The following is a 20,486-nucleotide window of genomic DNA, read 5'->3' as shown; positions in this document are numbered from 1 at the left end:
CTTGAAAATACCATAGGTATACCTCTACCCACACTCATCGAGTGCAATCAGATAGCATCCAAAAAGGAAGAGATCCCAGTGCTGGAAGTCACTCTTCATCACCCTCACCTGAAGACTATAGCCAGCAAGATTCCAGCTCTTGATCACAACGCAGAAATCCTGATTCTACTTGGGATAGACATCCTCCGTTTACACAAGGTATGCCAGCAAATCAACAGCCCTCATGACGCTCTAACAACTTGTTATATATTTTCTAAGTTATACATTTCATTCTACTGTTGCTAGGGAGAAGCTCTGCCCTTTGAAGTTTGTCCCTTTTCTCTCCTGTAGTTGATGATGTTAGCTTTTGCTCCTCCCTTCTTTCTCATTATCAGTTTGCTGTAGCCATTTTGAATGTACATGTGTGCTTCTGCTTCTCTGTTTGGGATTACTTTTTCCACCTGCTGCATTGTGCTTAAATACAAGATTTCAGAGAAAATCAACTCTGTTTCTCCTGGACTTTTATTACAAGTCAATGTGGCGGAGTCGGAACTATCTGAGGACGCAACGCATGTGAGTACAACAATCATACAGTTATCTAAGTGATTGATGGCTAGGGATTTAGAGACTCATACTGCATTAAAGAGTCAGAATATTCATGGTGAATATATTTTCTGTGAATCATGTCACTAAAAATTGCCCAGAAAACGTGTATAAAACTGTGACATCTGATAGGACTATATTGAGCTGTAGTTTGAGGTTTATAAAGCCTTAGTAATGTCCAATTGACCTCAACCTTTCTGGCTAAGGAAAAATGGATGGTAACCAGTGGTAACTAACTGCTGTATTTGAGTGATGCGTATCAGTCCAATATTGGACTATTACAACAACAAAGTATGGTATACAAAACATTTTTTTTTCACAATTCGCGTATTATATTTTTCTTTAGGATGTAAAAAATGTGGCTTGCCCATCTTACATTGCAAGAATCACACTTCCTTTGACTCACAGGTTATAGGTGCAGTATTTTGTATTAGTATCAAAAGTAACACTGAGAGGTTTAATATTGCCCTCCTTCTTTACAGTAGGTAAAGAATTAAAAAAAGGCTGTGATTAAGGTTCTGTTGCTAGAGATTATCACATATCAATCAATTCACAGTCACACTGAATACAGGTCCAGCATTTCACTATATATCATTAGCACTCCCATCATATTTTTAATATACTCAAGCACTGAATCAGTACATCACATTCAGATTTCTATCCCTACGTGGAATAAGCTGTGCTCTCTGATCTCCTATCCCTATACAGTACAGACTGAAAATTGTGCTTTCAAGCCTCTCACCATCTTCTATACTGGACGTGATAACCTTCCTGATTGGCTAAGCTAAGTAATACGATAACTGAAGGACATTAATGGGAAGCCTGTGCAGTCGCTCCTGACATTATCCCTCTTTCTTAGCCTTCAGCAGTGTGTTAAATGATGATTTTGCATGTTTGGATTTGAACATGTGGATATCTGCATATTTCAGGAAATTCGACTCAAGGTAAATTCTCCGCAGATCAATCCGCTCATTTTTATTTCAATGCCTTTTTTCAAAGCTAATTGGATTTTGATTACTGTGCACATTCTGTACAAACAATATTTTATCCTCAAATGTCAAAATATCTAACGTTATCAAGAAACCTACCTCCTCCATCTTCATGAGAAAGCAATCTATAAAGTCACGAGGACAGTTGTCATCCAGGGTGGCTCGATGTGTCTCTGTCATCTCCTTAATAAATTGCTTCAAATTATTCAGAATTTTAATGATCCCCCGATGAGGACCAGGAATGTAGGACATTATTCTTGGGAACATGATGAGGAGCTTATTAAGGGGAGAAGAGTAAGAAAAACATGATTTTACTATTATTTTGCTACATCAGTGTTATAGTTAAATTATGGCCCGATGCTATCGCATCGGGAGGATGCGATAACATCACACCTCTTGCCATGTTAACCCTCAACACACACAATCCTCAACACACTCCTCTCACCTTTCACCATCTCCACTCACTCTTTCACTCCACATACGACCCCTTCTTTCACTCCGTCTCTCATACTCACGCCGTCATCGCCGCTGCTCCACGATCCCCGACATCTTCTTCCGCCGGCGCCATCCTGGATCCAGCCGTTGTCTACGCCAGCGACATGTTCTTGCGGTGACGCCATCTTGAGTATCGTGAAATCCCGCGATAGTCAAGATGGTGTCGCCGGAAGAACATGTCGCCGGCGTGGACGACGTCGGGATCCAAAATGGCGTCGGCGAAATCTCGCGAGTTTTCGCCGACGCCATTTTGGATCCCGACGTCGTCCTCGCCGGCGACATGTTCTTGCGGTGACGCCATCTTGACTATCGCGGGATTTCGCCGATCCAAAATGGCATCGCCACAAGAACATGTCGCCGGCGTGGACGACGTCAGGATCCAAAATGGCATCGGCGAAATCTCGCGAGTTTTTGCCGATGCCATTTTGGATCCCGACGTCGTCCTCGCCGGCGACATGTTCTTGCGACGACGCCATCTTGACTATCGCGGGATTTCGCCGATCCAAAATGGCGTCGCCGCAAGAACATGTCGCCGGCGTGGAGGACGTCTGGATCCAGGATGGCGCCGGCGGAAGAAGATGTCGGGGATCGTGGATCAGCGGCGATGACGGTGTGAGTATGAGAGACGGAGTGAGAGAAAGGGTCGTATGTGGAGTGAAAGAGTGAGTGGACGTGAGTGGAGATGGTGAAAGGTGAGTGGAGTGTGTGTGTTGAGGGTTAACATGGAAAGAGGTGTGCGGTGACGTCACCGGTTACAACTGGACGGAAGTTGTTACAACCGGAAGTTGCTTAGGGCATTTATTATTATAGATTCTATGCCCTACTTTTTGAAAAGAAGTTGCTGATGATTCAGTGAATCTAAGCTTAAAAAATGAGACATGTCTCCATGATTTCAGACTACAAATGGCCCATAACCCCAATTCAACAAAACTTTCATGATAGAATTCTGGCGTATAAAGCTTTAAAAAGACCCATTTTTTTTTTAAAAAAGACCATTTTGCCCAGTTCTGATAAGCTGAGCGAACCTGGGAGTGTGGTGTGACGTAGCAAGCCAACCCTGTCTCGTCAAATTTATGATGCATGATAGCGTTATTTATTCCACAAATGCCTGGATGAATTTACATAGTAAATAAAGTGGAGGGAAAAATGAAAATGCAAAACCAAAAATGCCCCTTGTCGTTAAGGGGTTAAACCTTCTCTCCTCCAGACGTAGAGGATGCCCCCTTGTCCCCGTCACAGGTCTAAGAGTAAAAAGATCATTAGAAAGGTCTTTGCACTGTCCCCGCATATATTTATACATTCTAATAAGATCACCCCTAAGCCTTCAATTTTCCAAACTAAATAACCCCAAGTGTAATAACCTGTCTTGGTATTGCAGACCCCCCTGTTCCCTAATAACCTTGGTGGCTCTTCTCTGTACCCGCTCCAGTTCAGCTATGTCTTTCTTATACACCGGAGACCAGAACTATACACAGTATTCTAAGTGTGGTCGCACTAGCGACTTATATAGAGTTAAAATTATGTTCTCCTCATGAGCATCTATGCCTCTTTTAATGCTTTCCATTATTTTATTTGCCTTTGCAGCAGCTGCCTGACACTGGCCACTAAATGTGAGTTTGCCGTCCACCCATACACCCAGGTCTTTTTCAGTGATAGTTTTGCCCAGTGTTTTGCAATTAAGCACATAATTATACATCTTGTTTGTTCTACCCAAGTGCATGACCGTACATTTATCCCTATTAAAGCTCATTTGCCATTTATCAACCCAAGCTTCTAGTTTACATAAATCCTCCTGTAATATAAAATTTTCCTCCTCTGTATTGATTACCCTGCAGAGTTTAGTGTCATCTGCAAATATTGAAATTCTATTCTCTGCCCCCTACAAGGTCATTAATAAATATGTTAAAAAGAAGCGGGCCCAATACTGACCCCTGTGGTACCCCACTGCTAACCGTGACCCAGTCCGAGTGTGCTCCATTAATAACCACCCTTTGTTTCCTATCCTAGCTTTTGAAAAGTCCATATACACCATGTCCACTGCATTCCCTTGGTCCTGTCCGGAACTTACCTCCTCATAGAAAATTATCAGATTAGACTGACAGGAACTGTCCCTCGTAAACCCATGTTGATACTGGGTCATGAGGTTATTCTTCTTCAGATACTCCAGTATAGTATCTCTTAGAAAACCCTCCAGGATTTTACCCACAGTTAAGGTTAAGCCCTCTGGCCTATAATTTCCAAGTTCAGTTTTTGTCCTCTTTTTGAATATTGGCACCACATTTGCTATACGCCAGTCCTGTGGTACAGGCCCTGTTATTTTGGAATATTTAAAGATTAAAAATAACAGTCTATCTATGACTGTACTTTTATTCCTGCAGTACTCGGTGGTGTATCCCATCCGGGCCTGGGGATTTGTCAACTTTAGTGATTTTTAGACACCGCCATACTTCCTGCTGGGTTAAGCAGGTGACATTTAATGGAAATTTTTTGTTATCACTGATCATGTTATCCGTCATGGGATTTTCTTGTGTAAATACTGTTGAAAAAATCATTAAGCATATTTGCTTTTTCCTCATCCACCATTTCACCCAGACTATTTTTAAGGGGACGAACACTATCATTTTTTAGTTTCTTCCTATTTATGTAGTTAAAGAATATTTTGGGATTATTTTTACTTTCTCTGGCAATGAGCCTCTCTGTCTCAATCTTTGCTGTCTTGATTTGCTTTTTACAGAATTTATTTAAATTTCTGTATTTATTTAATGCCTCATCACTACCTACTTGCTTTAATTCTCTAAATGCTTTATTTTTGTCACTTATTGCACCCCTTACAGATTTATTTAACCATAGTGGTTTCCTCCTATTTCTAGCATGTTTATTCCCTTACGGTATATATTGTGCACAGGTCGTATTCAGGATGCTAATAAAGGTCTCCCATTGTCTTTGTGTATTTTTATGTCTCAGGATATCATCCCAGTTAATTGCACCAAGATCATCTCTCATCCGTTGGAAATTTGCCTTCCTGAAGTTTAGTGTCCTTGTAACTCCTCTACTACACATCTTATTAAAGGATACATGAAAACTTATTATTTTGTGATCACTATTACCCAAGTGACCCGCAACCCTTATATTTGATATGCAGTCTGGTCTGTTAGTTAATATTAAGTCTAGCAGTGCCACCCCCTTCTTGTTGAGTCCTGAACCAATTATGAAAGGTAATTGTCACTCATAGTTGTCAAAAACCAAAAACCTATTACCTTTGCTGGAACTGCAGGTCTCGGTTCCCCAATGTATTTCAGGGTAGTTGAAGTCCCCCATAATAATGACTTCTCCTTGAGTCGCTGCTTCATCTATTTGCTTTATGAGGATATTCTCCATTGCTTCCATTAATTTTGGAGACTTATAACAAACCCCTATCAGTAATTTATTATTTCCCCCCCTCCCTTTATCTCCACCCACAGGGACTCTATATTTTCATTAGATTCACATATACAGTGCCTTGCGAAAGTATTCGACTCCCTGGAACTTTTCAACCTTTTCCTACATATCATGCTTCAAACATAAAGATACCAAATGTAAATTTTTGGTGAAGAATCAACAACAAGTGGAAAACAATTGTGAAGTTGAATGAAATTTATTGGTTATTTTAAATTTTTGTGGAAATTCAAAAACTGAAAAGTGGGGCGTGCAATATTATTCGGTCCTTTTAACTTAATACTTTGTTGCGCCACTTTTTGTTGCGATTACAGCTGCAAGTCGCTTGGGGTATGTCTCTCTCAGTTTTGTACATCAAGAGACTGAAATTCTTGCCCATTCTTTCTTGCAAACAGCTCGAGCTCAGTGGGGTTTGATGGAGATCATTTGTGAACAGCAGTTTTCAGCTCTTTCCACAGATTCTCGATTTGATTCAGGTCTGGACTTTGCCATTCTAACACCTGGATACGTTTATTTGTGAACCATTCCATTGTAGATTTGGCTTTATGTTTGTGATCATTGTCTTGTTGGAAGACAAATCTCCATCTTCCCATCAATTTTATCCATCTTCCCTGTCCCTGCTAAAGAAAAGCAGGTCCAAACCATGATGCTGCCACCACCCTGTTTGACAGTGGGTATGGTGTGTTCAGGGTGATGAGCTGTGTTGATTTAAGCCAAACATATCGTTTGGCATTGTTGCCAAAAAAATTTGATTTTGGTTTCATCTGACCAGAGCACCTTCTTCCACATGTTTTGGTGTGTCTCCCAGGTGGCTTGTTGCAAACTTTAAATGACACTTTTTATGGATATCTTTGAGAAATAACTTTCTTCTTGCCACTCTTCCATAGATGCCAGATTTGTGCAGTGTACGACTGATTGTTGTCCTATGGATGACTGTCCCACCTCAGCTGTAGATCTCTGCAGTTCATCCAGAGTGATCATGGGTTCTTGGCTGCATCTCTGATCAGTCTTCTCCTTTTTTGAGATGAAAGTTTAGAGGGATGGCTGGGTCTTGGTAGATTTTCAGTGAGTGCTCCTTGGGATGTTTTGGAAATCATTTTGTATCCAAATCCAGCTTTAAACTTCTCCACAACAGTATCACGGACCTGCCTGTTGTGTTCCTTGGTGTTCATGTTCTGTGCTTCAAACAGAACCCTGAGACTATCACAGAGCAGGTGCATTTATACGGAGACTTGATTACACACAGGTGGATTATATTTATCATCATTAGTCATTTAGGACAACATTGGATCATTCAGAGATCCACAATGAACTTCTGGAGTGAGTTTGCTGCACTGAAAGTAAAGGAGCCGAATAATATTGTACGCCCCACTTTTTAGTTTTTGACTTTCCACAAAAATTTAAAATAACCAATAAATTTAGTTCAACTTCATAATTGTGTTCCACTTGTTGTTGATTCTTCACCAAAAATTTACATTTGGTATCTTTATGTTTGAAGCATGATATGTGAGAAAAGGTTGAAAAATTCCAGGGGGCCGAACACTTTCGAAAGGCACTGTATTATCACACAGGATGGGTTTTAAGGATGATTTTACATATAAACACACACTCCCTCGCTTATTTGTATGGTCATTTTTGAACAAACTATAGCCTTGTAAATTAACAGCCCAGTCATGGCTCTCATCCAGCCATGTCTCAGATATCCCCACCATGTTATAATTAGGGCAGCACGGTGGCTCAGTGGTTAGCACTGTTGCATTGCTGGTTTCCTGGGTTCAAATCCCACCAAGGACAACATCTGCAAGGAGTTTGTATGTTCTCCCCGTGTTTGCGTGGGTTTCCTCCGGGTTCTTCGGTTTCATCCCACATTCGAAAGATATACTGATAGGGAATTTAGATTGTGAGCCCCATCAGGGACAGTAATGATAATGTGTGCAAACTATAAAGTGCTGCGGAATATGTTAGCACTATATAAATATAAAGATTATTATTATTATTATTATATTCCAACCAAATTAATTCTCATTCCTCCATTTTGTTGGTGAGACTTCTGGCATTAATATACACGCACATTATGTATCTCTCTGTACCCATATTCTTTCTTAAAATATTATCTGTTCTAGCCCCACCCCCATGCCACCCCCACCCCCAATTTCATTATTTTTGCCCAGGTCTCTATCTGCAATATCTTCCCTTCCTATAAAATGAATACCCTCCCCCCAATACTTAGTTTAAACACTTCTCCAACCTTCTAGCCATTTTCTCCCCCTGCACAGCTGCACCCTCCCCATTGAGGTGCAGCCCATCCCTAGCACTGAACCTGTAGCCAACTGAAAAGTCATCCGAGTTCTCCAGGTACCCAAACCCCTTTTTCCTACACCAATTCCTGAGCCACTTATTTACATCCCTAATTTCCCGTTGCCTCTCTGGTGTGGCACGTGGTTCAGGCAGTATTTCAGAAAGTACCACCTTGGAGGTCCTTGCTTTAAGCTTGCAGCCTAATTCCCTGAAATCATCTTTGAGGACCTTCCACCTACCTTTAACTTTGTCATTTGTGCTAATGTGCACCATAACCACTGGGTCCTCACCAGCCCCTCCCAGTAATCTGTCAACCTAATCAGCAATGTGTCGGACTTGAGCTCCAGGTAGGCAGCACACTGTTCAACGATCCCTGTCTTTGTGACAGATTGCCCTATCTTTTCCCCTAAAAATTGAGTCCCCCACTACCAGCACCTGTCTGGCCTTTCCTGCTCTCCTATTTCCCTATTACAGGAGCAGACACTCCTCTGGCTTTCAGAGGACATGCCTTGCTGCAGCAGTGCTACCCCTGTACTAACACCCCCTCATCTGCCAACTTAGCAAGCTTATTGGGGTGTGCCAAATCAGGAATAGCCTCCCTGGCACTCTTCCTTCTACCCTGCCTTCTAACTGTCACCCATCTAGATGCCTCACTGACCTGCAGCTCCATACTACCATCCTCCCTCTCATCTATCCCAGTGAGCTATTGCTCAGTGAGCAGGAGACTCATTTCCATTTTGTCTATGGATCTCAGTGTTGCCAGCTGCACATTTAGATCCAGTATCTGGGCTTCCAAATGCACAACGTGCTCGCATCTCGCACAGCAGTATGCACCATCGACCGGCTGTTGAAGGATTGCATACATGTGGCAAGATGCACACTGGATGGCATTGTCAATAATGGAGCTCTTTTCCTAATAGGGGTTGCACCAGACAGAAAATTTAAGTAAAAAGAAATGCAAAAAATTAATAAAATGCCAACAGCAATTCAGTAATTCCTCCCTTGTAAAATCACTGAATCCAAAGTCACTGAATCACAAGTCACACACTTACTTCCTTTTGCACTTATGCTCCGGTCACAATCAGCTCGCTCACACTCGCTAAGGAAGAAGATTTAAAGAGATTTTTTTCTCCTTTAGCGTCAATGCAACCTACAGTTCAATTCTCTGACTGGAATAAACTTTGTGGCGAGGTGGACATGGAAGCACATGCCACTTTGTGCATCACTTGATTCATTAAGATGTGTGCCCCTCTTAAGTAATCAAGTACCCTGGATTCCACCCTATCTCGTCATCAAGATCAATGTAAGAAGGGCCAGTCTTGTTGGGTGTCATGTTCCTTGTTATTTGTCCCCTATTTTATGTCAAGCTACCGATATGGAGGCCTGATAGAATGGAAAATGGCTGCAGAATAGGATAACACAGAGCTTGGTTGTACTTGGTAGAATACAATTGTTTACCTGTCCTGAAGTGCTGCCTAACAGCTCCGCAATTTCATTAAAATGTGAAATGAGGGTTAAGAATTTTTTGTCTTCATAGTCAAATCTTTCACCAAATACAATGGAGCAAATGACATTGGAAACAGCAAGTCGCATTATATGTACTGGATTAATTGGAGAGTCTGTAAGGAAATATAACCATGTGGTCAGTCATTACTGTACAATACATATAATAGGAAATCACAGACAACGGAAAAAATTACAAAGTAGGACTGCAGATCTATAGTATGTTGTGTAATGTGAGTTTCTGGTAAAGATAACTCTACCTATCAATTTCAGTGGATCAGCCATTGAGCTAATACAGCGAGTATTCAAACAGTCTCTTAATTGACACAGAGAAAAAGAAGGATTGGTAATGGTATATTTTAACATAACTAATCTTTTGTTTTCCCAGAGAAACCTTTCATTTTCCTAGGGGGCAGGGTTCCCAACCATCCAGAAGTTTAAAAAAAGTCTGACCGCTGGGTGAGATAGTGCTGCTTCACAGATCTGTGTGAGCGCGGGAATCGTCTGTCTGCAATCGCGTTCACACAGCTCTGTGAAACAGAACGATCTCACCTAGAGTCAAACCTGTGAGCGCAAGGGTAAGAATCACAGACACGCTTCCGTGCTTTCGGGAATTTGCTCCATGCATTAGCTGTCAGACCTATATGGGTTGAGCACGTTGTACACACTGGGGGTAGGCAGTTGAGGGGGAACGCTACTTTCACACATCAGGTTTTCGGCATCAGGCGCGATCCGGCGTCGTGCCGGAATGCCGGATCCGGCAAATGTTTTGTAAAACCTGATGTGCCGGATCCGGTTTTCTGCCGGATCCGTCTTGTTCTTGACAGACAAAACCGGATCCGTCTCATCCGGTTCATCCGTTTTTCTATCCGTTTTTCGACGGATTACGCCGGATCTGGTTTTTAAAATTGACCCTTGTGGCCTTCCGAACGGGATTGGCTACTGGAAAACTATATATATGATGGATGTTGTCATTGGAAATATTACCACTAGAAGTTCTGTGACGGTTTCAGTAATGAGGGACAATTTTGCACTATACTTTATGTCACCTCAAGGCAGAGTACACTGGCAGGATGACAGAGTGTGAAAGATTTGTGCCCTAACCAAACTTGTGTACCTTCTGGACCAACAGTATATACCTTTGCCAACCAAAGTTGGCTATCTTGTCATGGTCTTACTATTTTTAGCTTTAGGCCACAGGTGTGTACCTGGTTGTGTTTTATGCAAAGTATTTCACCTTTTAACAAAAGTTGTGTACATTGTTAGGAAATCACCAACAATAAACACAACTTTTCAGGTGAAATACTTTGCTTCAAACACAACCAGGAACACAACTGTGGCAAAAAGCTAAAATTTACCCACAGTTATATACCTGGTTTTGAATACCTTTTTACCTTTTAAATACCCTGTATTTAACCTTTTTTTTAAACATATTTCGCCGCAGAAAGAAATGACAGACAACCAGTGTAAACAATAATTTAACTTTTATTTAAAAATTGTTTTTTTGTGTAAACTGTTTTTAAAGTTAAAAAAACTTTTTTAATAAAGGTTTGAAACCAACCAAATGGGCATTTTTATTACAAAAAATACATTATAACTCGGTGTAGTGTGGGGTGGAAATACTGCTGGAGGGGCTGCGGGACACTTCGACAATGGGAGTGTGGAGAGAGGACTGGGATCGTGGTGGGGAAGGAACAGTTAGAGGTGATGGTGTGGAAAAAGATACAGAATGGGTGGACATGTGGGAGGCAGAAGAGGTGGTGGGCGGTGGAGTGGAGGGTTGGGCAGGGACTGTAGGAGCAGATGATGTTGATGGAAAGTTGTATGGGGAAGGAGTTTGGTACGGGGAAGGAGTTTGGTACGGGGCAGGTTGCTGGAAGTGGGGAGATGTCTGGTACTGGGGAGGTTGCTGGTACTGGGAAGGTTGCTGGTACTGGTGAGGTTGCTGGTATGTAATAGGATGGGGAGGATGGAAAGTGGCTGGAGGGGGTGCAGATGTAATAGGAGGGGGAGGATGGAAAGTGGCTGGAGGGGGTGCAGATGTAATAGGAGGGGGAGGATGGAAAGTGGCTGGAGGGGGTGCAGATGTAATAGGAGGGGGAGGATGGAAAGTGGCTGGAGGGGGTGCAGGTGGAGGAACTACAGTGGTGGGAGGTGGAGGTTGGGAGGTAACCTGCTGTAGAGCACCGTGGCACGAATGCATTACATGCATCTGCTGGGTAGGAGATAGTGTTGCCATGCGCTCCACAGCAGACCTGAAAAAGGTGTGGTTTGGCGAAGATCTTGCTTCTGAATGCATGGTTTGCAGAAGTGTCTTCACCTCCAGAATGCTGGAGTTGATCTGCTGAAAGCCTGCGGAGATTTGCTCTGACAAGACTTTTAGACAGTTCTGGAAAGATGCATTCAGATGCAAGAACTCTGGCGCATAACTCTTTTCCTGACCCCTCTGCCGCTGCCGCCCAGTACCCGCAGGTGTACTAGAGGTGGCAGGGGCAGAAGGGTGGAGTAAAGGGAAAGCGATCTCCTCACCAGCAGCTTCATGTAATGTAGGCGGCCACGATGCTCCTGTGCTGGTGGATGGGACAGATGGGTCGAATGTGTGGGAAGGCTGGGAAGGTGCAGATGTACCGGGGCGGTCGAAGTGTCCCTCGGTGCCGGTCTCCTCAGGGATCGCCTCAGAAGGGTCCAATCGTGCAGGCTCCCGAGTGCTGCTCACCGTGCTGTGGAATAAAGAGAAAAAAAAACAATTAAAATACTGACATGGTATGGCCCTGGCTGAAAAAAAAAAGTTACATCTAACATTTTTTTTCACATGTGGTGTGTAATATTTACCTTCTAGTGACCATTGTTTCCCGGAGGAACGACAGGGCTTGTGCGTACTTGTACTTGCTCCTGCGTCCTCCAGATACACTCGGGGCCCGCATCTCTTTATTGAACTCCTTCTTGAAACGATCCCTCACAGACCGCCACCGACTCACAATTCTGTTCCCTGAAACGAGAAAGGAGTGGTTAGTATACAACATCAGTGTTTCACAAACTCCAGTCCTCATGGTCCCCAGGGGTCATGTTTTCAGGATTTCCATAGTAAATAGAAATCCTGAACACATGATCCGTGGGGACCACGAGGACTGGAGTTCGGGAAACACTGGTTTACATCAAGCAACCGGTACTGTATATACTTACGCTCTTTAATCTGGGCCCGAACATCGAGGTCCTCCCAGCGGCCCACAAGGAGCGAACAGATTTCCTCCCAGAGTCGTCGGGTAACGATAAGGTCAGCGTGGCGGCGGTCAGCCATATTCCAGAGCGGCTCCCTTTCTCTGACGAGATCGATGAGGTGGTCCACATCGAGTCCTCCATCCTCACCGTCAGAGTCGGGAGCACGCTGTGAAGGCTGTTAAAGAAAAAGACAAAAATAACATAATTAGCCTACACAAAAGAAATGAAATAAAAAGTGCAAAAAAACAAAGCAAAAATATTTATACTTACACGCTGGTGACCGCCGCGTTGCTGTCGCCGACGACCCTGGGAGGCACTGCGAGGACCTCTTGGCCGAGCACCAGATTGGGAAGACTAGAGAAGAAAACAAAAAATGTTATGTCTTTGGATGTAGGCATTTGTTTGCTGTGTGTGGTCTGCAGAACATTGTTTTCTATGTGTTGTGTGTAGTGTGATGTTGTGTTTCTGCGTTTGATACAAAAAACTTACCAATTGTGAGCCCACTCCAGGTGTCTGTCCACCCCTTCCTTCTTCTTCTGGGAGCTCCTCTTCATCTTGTGAATCCTGTTTTGAAATAAAAGGCAATGAATAGACATATATTACAGAGATGATGGATTTTGGAAATAAAAACTTACCGTCAAACGCTGACGATGCGAGGGAGGGCTCCCAGAAGATGATGTGCTGTCTTCCTGGTGGCCACACTCCATGCCTGTGGGTGGTGTTCCACCTGCTGCCATTGCTGCTGCTGCTGCTGCATCTATTGGGCGGTTGTTGAATAAAGAGAAACAAAGGGCCAATGAATATCTTGATATTCAATAGCCCTAGTTTGGAGGAATGGGGGATTTGATAATTACCGTCTCTCATCTGCTGCTGGCCTCCCCTCCTCAGCATGTTCCATTTGCTGCTCCATTTGGGGTGGTGGTGCTGATGGTGCTGCAGTGGCCTTCTCCTGCTGCGCTTGGTTGCTTTCTTGGGTGGCATGTTGGGTGTGGCTGTGGGTCCCACTGTCTTGCTTTTATATATGTCTTGTGGGCAGAGCTACTGAGCATGCTCAGACCAAAAAAACCGGATCCGGCCATTGCGGCGCTCATAGACTTTCATTGTGTGAAAAAGCCGGACGCGCCGGATCCGGCGTGTCCGGCTTTTACGCCGGAGACAAAAAACGTTACAGTAGCCGTTTTTTCCAGACGCCGGATCGCGACACATTGCCGGATCCGGCGAAAACCGGATGAAACGCATGGCCATCCGGCGCGATCCGGCGCAAATGCAAGTCAATGGGGGGGAAACCGGATCCGGCATTGCATTTCACCGGATCCGGTTTCTGTCAAAAGCGCCGGATCGCGCCTGACGGCGAAAACCTGATGTGTGAAAGAGGCCTTATGATGTCAGGAACGGTGCATGCTTGCCCAGCTGATCTGTCACTGGGAGGAAGGAATGGAATAATGCCAGAGGGCGCCTGCTTCAAAAGACGAAACCTTGTTATTTTTTGAATGGAGTATAAGATTAATAACTATAAATTACAAAACTATTTATTACCACCTTTTCTGCTTAGATAAATGTATTTTTTATGGTGGCACAAACCTTTAAGTTGTCAATTTCTGAGTGATGGTCCAGGTTGAGAGATGCTAGTCCATAGCCAGTGAAATATGTGATTATCCACCCTCCTTTATCCTTCATAAATTTCTCGGTGAGATATCGGGCCTCTTCTTGGATTCTTTCTTCGATGCTTCTCTTTCCCATTCCAAAAGTTCTCAAAGTTGTTAAGGAAAATCGACGAAGGATTTTCCACCTTTCTCCATTGCTTGCAATGACCCCTGTAAGTTCAATCATGTGGTTAAATAGTTTGTAAATCAAGATTGTGGAAATTTGTCTTCTAAGTCTTTATGTGCATAGCAGACCTCCTTATAGTAGCTAGAGATGCTTGAGCGAAACAGGTCCGTTTTCTTGGTTTCAAATCTCCATTTTCTAAGCTATAGTGTCCAACTGATAAGCATGCTCTGACAAATATTTTAAGCCCTACACACCTGTCAGGTCAACATCAGCAAGACATACACTGTGTGTACATATGTTCGCCAATTTAGATTTTTCACGTTTATTTGTTTTTTATTGAACAACTATAGTGTTCTTGGTCAATCCATAAGGTTAATAAGCCTGAAACCTTAATAATTAAGAAAGTAAAAGTGAGATTTTGTCTTTCCCAGGAGAATATCTGTGTGCTGAATTATCTAACGACTATTAGTGTGCAGAATTATTATGTAACTAAATGAAAAAACATACATTTTTCAAACTCAATTATTTATTTTTGTCTGTTAATGTGAGAATAATAACAAAATCTTTCACAATGTGCAAAAATACATTTCTGACATTTCAAAAAAAATCTCACTGACCAATAAAGCGACGCTTCTATTCATTAAAAATCATAAGATTGACTTTTTGGGTAGCACCAACCACAGCCCCCCAGACATATGGCAGAAGTGACTGTTTTTCCTCACTGTAAATATCCCGTTTAAGAGAGACCTCAAGGTCTCAGTAGGGTTTAGGTCAGGTGAGGAAGGGACCATGTCATTAATCTTTCATCTTTAAGCCCTTTACAGATATCTGAGCAGTGGAGGTTTCGATGCTGTGATGGAGAACTGTCCTTCAGAACAACCATGATGTTCCTGAAAGATGCAGAATTTTTCCTGTGCCACTGGTGGAAGAAAGTGTTTTCTAAAAGCTGACAACAGGTTTTGGAGTTGATTTTAAGTCCATCTTCAATCTCTAAAGATCCAATTAGCTCATCTGTAATAATTTCAGCCCTTAATAGTACCCTACTTACAGTGGGGCAAAAAAGTATTTAGTCAGTCAGCAATAGTGCAAGTTCCACCACTTAAAAAGATGAGAGGCGTCTGTAATTTACATCATAGGTAGACCTCAACTATGGGAGACAAACTGAGAAAACAAAATCCAGAAAATCACATTGTCTGTTTTTTTTTCATTTTATTTGCATATTATGGTGGAAAATAAGTATTTGGTCAGAAACAAAATTTCATCTCAATACTTTGTGATATATCCTTTGTTGGCAATGACAGAGGTCAAACGTTTTCTGTAAGTCTTCACAAGGTTGCCACACACTGTTGTTGGTATGTTGGCCCATTCCTCCATGCAGATCTCCTCTAGAGCAGTGATGTTTTTGGCTTTTCGCTTGGCAACACGGACTTTCAACTCCCTCCAAAGGTTTTCTATAGGGTTGAGATCTGGAGACTGGCTAGGCCACTCCAGGACCTTGAAATGCTTCTTACGAAGCCACTCCTTCGTTGCCCTGGCGGTGTGCTTTGGATCATTGTCATGTTGAAAGACCCAGCCACGTTTCATATTCAATGCCCTTGCTGATGGAAGGAGGTTTGCACTCAAAATCTCACGATACATGGCCCCATTGATTCTTTCATGTACCCGGATCAGTAATCCTGGCCCCTTTGCAGAGAAACAGCCCCAAAGCATGATGTTTCCACCACCATGCTTTACAGTAGGTATGGTGTTTGATGGATGCAACTCAGTATACTTTTTCCTCCAAACACGACAAGTTGTGTTTCTACCAAACAGTTCCAGTTTGGTTTCATCAGACCATAGGACATTCTCTCAAAACTCCTCTGGATCATCCAAATGCTCTCTAGCAAACTTCAGACGGGCCCGGACATGTACAGGCTTAAGCAGTGGGACACGTCTGGCATTGCAGGATCTGAGTCCATGGTGGCGTAGTGTGTTACTTATGGTAGGCCTTGTTACATTGGTCCCAGCTCTCTGCAGTTCATTCACTAGGTCCCCCCGCGTGGTTCTGGGATTTTTGCTCACCGTTCTTGTGATCATTCTGACCCCACGGGGTGGGATTTTGCGTGGAGCACCAGATCGAGGGAGATTATCAGTGGTCTTGTATGTCTTCCATTTTCTGATTATTGCTCCCACAGTTGATTTCTTCACTCCAAGCTGGTTGGCTATTGCAGATTCAGTCTTCCCAGCCTGGTGCAGGGCTACAATTTTGTTTCTGGTGTCCTTTGACAGCTCTTTGGTCTTCACCATAGTGGAGTTTGGAGTCAGACTGTTTGAGGGTGTGCACAGGTGTCTTTTTATACTGATAACAAGTTTAAACAGGTGCCATTACTACAGGTAATGAGTGGAGGAAAGAGGAGACTCTTAAAGAAGAAGTTACAGGTCTGTGAGAGCCAGAAATCTTGATTGCTTGTTTCTGACCAAATACTTATTTTCCACCATAATATGCAAATAAAATGAAAAAAAAAACAGACAATGTGATTTTCTGGATTTTTTTTCTCAGTTTGTCTCCCATAGTTGAGGTCTACCTATGATGTAAATTACAGACGCCTCTCATCTTTTTAAGTGGTGGAACTTGCACTATTGCTGACTGACTAAATACTTTTTTGCCCCACTGTATATCTTGCTAGCGTCTGAGTGGAAGTGAAGGTCTGTGTCATTACTGATCCAGGCACATGTCCCTTGAAAATGATGCACACATTGATAAAGTGTGTTGTATCCTTAGGCTGAATCCCCCTTCATTACACAAATACAAGTCACCTGATCTGCGTCATCCAATATGTAGAACTTGTTGGAGTTGTAAAATTTGTATAAAAATGATGACACAATCAAAATACTCCCATGCATAATAATTCTGCCCATTATCATCACCATCACAAATCAAGTATAGTAGATAATACTATAATTATATGGTTTTTATGTAGTGATATTGAATATTTTACAACTTACCAAAATCATTAGAAAAAAAACTCTCCTGCTCCTATGTCTCCCCTGTCACTAAATGTGTCATTGCAGTCCACCAATGCTTCTTTCACGGCATCGTACCCAATCAGCACTATGGTCTGAAGGTTTGACATATAGATGGTATAGACAGGTCCGTACGTCTCACTTAGCTAGAGAAATATAAAAATCTTAAAAACTGGTGAATGTGACTTTATCCTCCAAAAAAGTAAGATATACTGTAGGCAAAAACTGTATATTTACCCTGTAAATGTGTAAAGAATGTTGAGATCCTTTAAGCTAAGATGTAATTGCTACACAGACCTATAAATTTTTGAGTTTATAGTAGGAATGCCATGGTAGGTGGCAATTTTATCAGCTGGTGAGAAGAGCAGAATGTACAAAGTGCATGTCTCTGGAGGACCTAACATGTGCTTGGATTATATTTAGCCAATTAAATTTAAAGGGAAAAATGTAATACTTCATTTCTCCTGTGGAGGTGCTGCAGGCACATTAAACACTTGTTGCAGGGATTTTCCACAGATCACTGCTAATTGCTGATGGTACTAGTAGCAGGGATCCTTTATTATCAGGTTATTATACAGGATCCTAGTAAAAGTATATTGTCCAAAGAACTTTTAATTTTTGACAGTGAAACTAATTTTATAATACAAATATGGATAGATAGATTGAATTCTTATCTTGCAGTATTTTTTCATCACCTGTCTAAAACGTTTAACAGAACTCTGTGTGGGATTGTGGATTGACATTAACTTACATTTATTATCATAGCTGCATAAAATGTTGGCACAGTACTAGTGGGTTTTATTCAAAATAAAACAGAACACAGGTCAGAAGTTTAACGTTGGCCTTTTTTCCATTTGATTAGAAGAAAAAACAGCTATTTAGAAGTTGATGGCAGCAAAAAAATTCCAAAATTCTTGGGCTATTTCTATATCTATGTCTACCATTTTGTAGCATCTCCTTTTCGTTTTATAACAGTCTGTAAATGTCTGGTAAGTGAGGCGACATTTGTTAGAATTTTCTGGAAGTGGAACGTTGTCCCGTTCTGATATCTGATTCTTGCTTCTCCTGAGTTCTGGATCTCTACCTAAATTTCTGTTTCTTAAGGTGTCAAATAATTTCTATTGGTGAGAGTTCTGAACTGGAGATGGCCGGTCCATCCATTCAAACTGTTATTCTGAGGAGCTATGCTATGTAGTGATGGATGCAGTGTGTGATTTATCATTACCCTGCTGAAATATGTATGGTCTTCCCTGAAATAGACATAGTATGCTTGATACAAATACTGTTCTAACATCTCAATACAATGCTCAGCATTAATAGCGCCTTTCATGTGAAAACTGCTCATACCATGGGCACTTATGCAAAAGTTGTTCACTGGTAACAAGCTGGGTGGTCCCTCTCCTCTTGAATATGCAGGACACAGCGTCTGTGGTTTCCATAAAGATTTTCACATTTTGATTCATCTGACCACAGAACAGTTTTACATTTAGCCCAGTAATTTATAAATGAGATTTGGCCGAGAGAAGATGGCAGTATTTCTGGATTGTGTTGATATTTGGCTTCTTCTTTGCATGATAGATCTTTGACCTTCATTTGGGAATTACATTGCAAAAGGTTCACAAACAATGATTTCTGGAAGTATTCTTGAGTCTACGCTGTGATTTATCTGCTTTTACTGCCGTGCCACCTGAGGACCGGTAGATCACTAGCATAAAATATTAAATACTAGCCTCATCCCTTGTGCACATGGATTTCTACCAAATCTCTCAGTATTTTGGTGATATCATTTAATGTAGATGGAGTGACATTCAAAGTTTTTGCAATTTTATGTTGAGGAACATTTTCCTGAATTGATTTTTAGAGGCAGATGTTCATAAACTAAAACCTCTGATGATCTTTGCTTCTGAGAGACTCTGCCTCTCTTACTGTATATGTTCTTTTTATACAGTCATGTAACTTAGGTGAATATTGACTCTACAGCTGTTTTACAATACAACCACTTATTTTTCTAGCCTTTTGTTAATCATGTCACAACTGTTTTCAGATGTCTTGCTGCCATTAATATTTAAATAAATTAATTATTGACCTAATTATTTCAAATGAATGGGACAAATTAACAACTTTTACCCACTGACTTGTGTTCCATGTTCTGTTGTAAATACAATATGTCTGTAAGATATTTATAAATTATTGTAATTTTTTCACCTTGCACAGTGTCACATCTTTTTGGAATTAGGTTTTCAGTTTGTCTAACTTTCAATAATCAGCATAATATCTCCCTTTTTAAGTAGTATCAGTCCCAACATAAAAAGACAGCGGTGGGGGCGTCAAAAACCCCTCTTTTATCTCTATCACACTGTGAGTTTGACAGGAGAGTATAGATTGTTGTTTATAGCCATCTGAGCAGGAGTGACAAACTGTGATAAACTAGACAATATGACAGTGATTTTATAGAGTACCTACATTCCCTAAGGTTTCCATTATCTATCACTGGATTACGCTGAAACTACTATTATTTCCACAGCAATGTTATTGTAGGAATCATGAAGAGTAAGGTTACAAATAAGTGTTCTTACCTTAATTAATGATTTTGGCATTTCTGACGTGCTAATCTGAATGATGTTCCACCAAGAAGGGCAGAGGTGTAGGTCCTGGGGGCAGGTACTTCTGTTTGACCCTACCCCACCATTTCATGAGATAAATAAGGAGAGTGACTCCAGTAGCCAGGAGAATCGTTGCTGAGATAGACAGAGCCATCTTGAGCCTCAGCCCCTACAGCTCCGTCTGTTCTGCATACTTATGAATTTATATTCGTGCAGAAACAGGGAAGCCTTCCAACATGTAACCAATGAAAGCAGTAAGGGTGAGTGCAAAGTGCAGAGTTACAGCTGTTACACAATACTCAGTCTCATCTTGGCATGAAGTCAGGGTTAGTGATAGGCAAGCCACTTTTTGGTGAGCAGAATCATTTGGCTTCAATCACCAAAAAGAGCCAACTCTTCTGGATACCAAATTGATCCACATTAAATATGCATTCACAAGCAGAAAAACACATATTTATGTAAAAATCCTCACACTATAACACAGTGAAAACTCGGGGATTGATCCTATTGCCAGCCTAGCATAGTAATTTTACCCCCCAGTGAGATTCAATCAGAAACTGCAAGTGGCTCTCAGTGGGCTGCTGGCTCC

The 20,486-nt window shown here is 41.9% G+C and overlaps 1 pseudogene; it reads right to left on the bottom strand.

The window, feature by feature from the left end:
• Positions 1-20,143, bottom strand: part of LOC141051638 (cytochrome P450 2C20-like) — a 64,525-nt pseudogene extending 44,382 nt beyond the window's left edge.
• Between the last annotated feature and the right edge of the window lie 343 nt (positions 20,144-20,486).

Source organism: Dendrobates tinctorius, unplaced genomic scaffold (assembly GCF_039654945.1).
Source record: "Dendrobates tinctorius isolate UK_male_01 unplaced genomic scaffold, ASM3965494v1 ptg000158l, whole genome shotgun sequence".
NCBI classification, from domain to species: Eukaryota; Metazoa; Chordata; class Amphibia; order Anura; family Dendrobatidae; genus Dendrobates; species Dendrobates tinctorius.
Note: the sequence above shows the minus strand (reverse complement) of the source record. Positions and strands in the feature narration are given on the sequence as shown.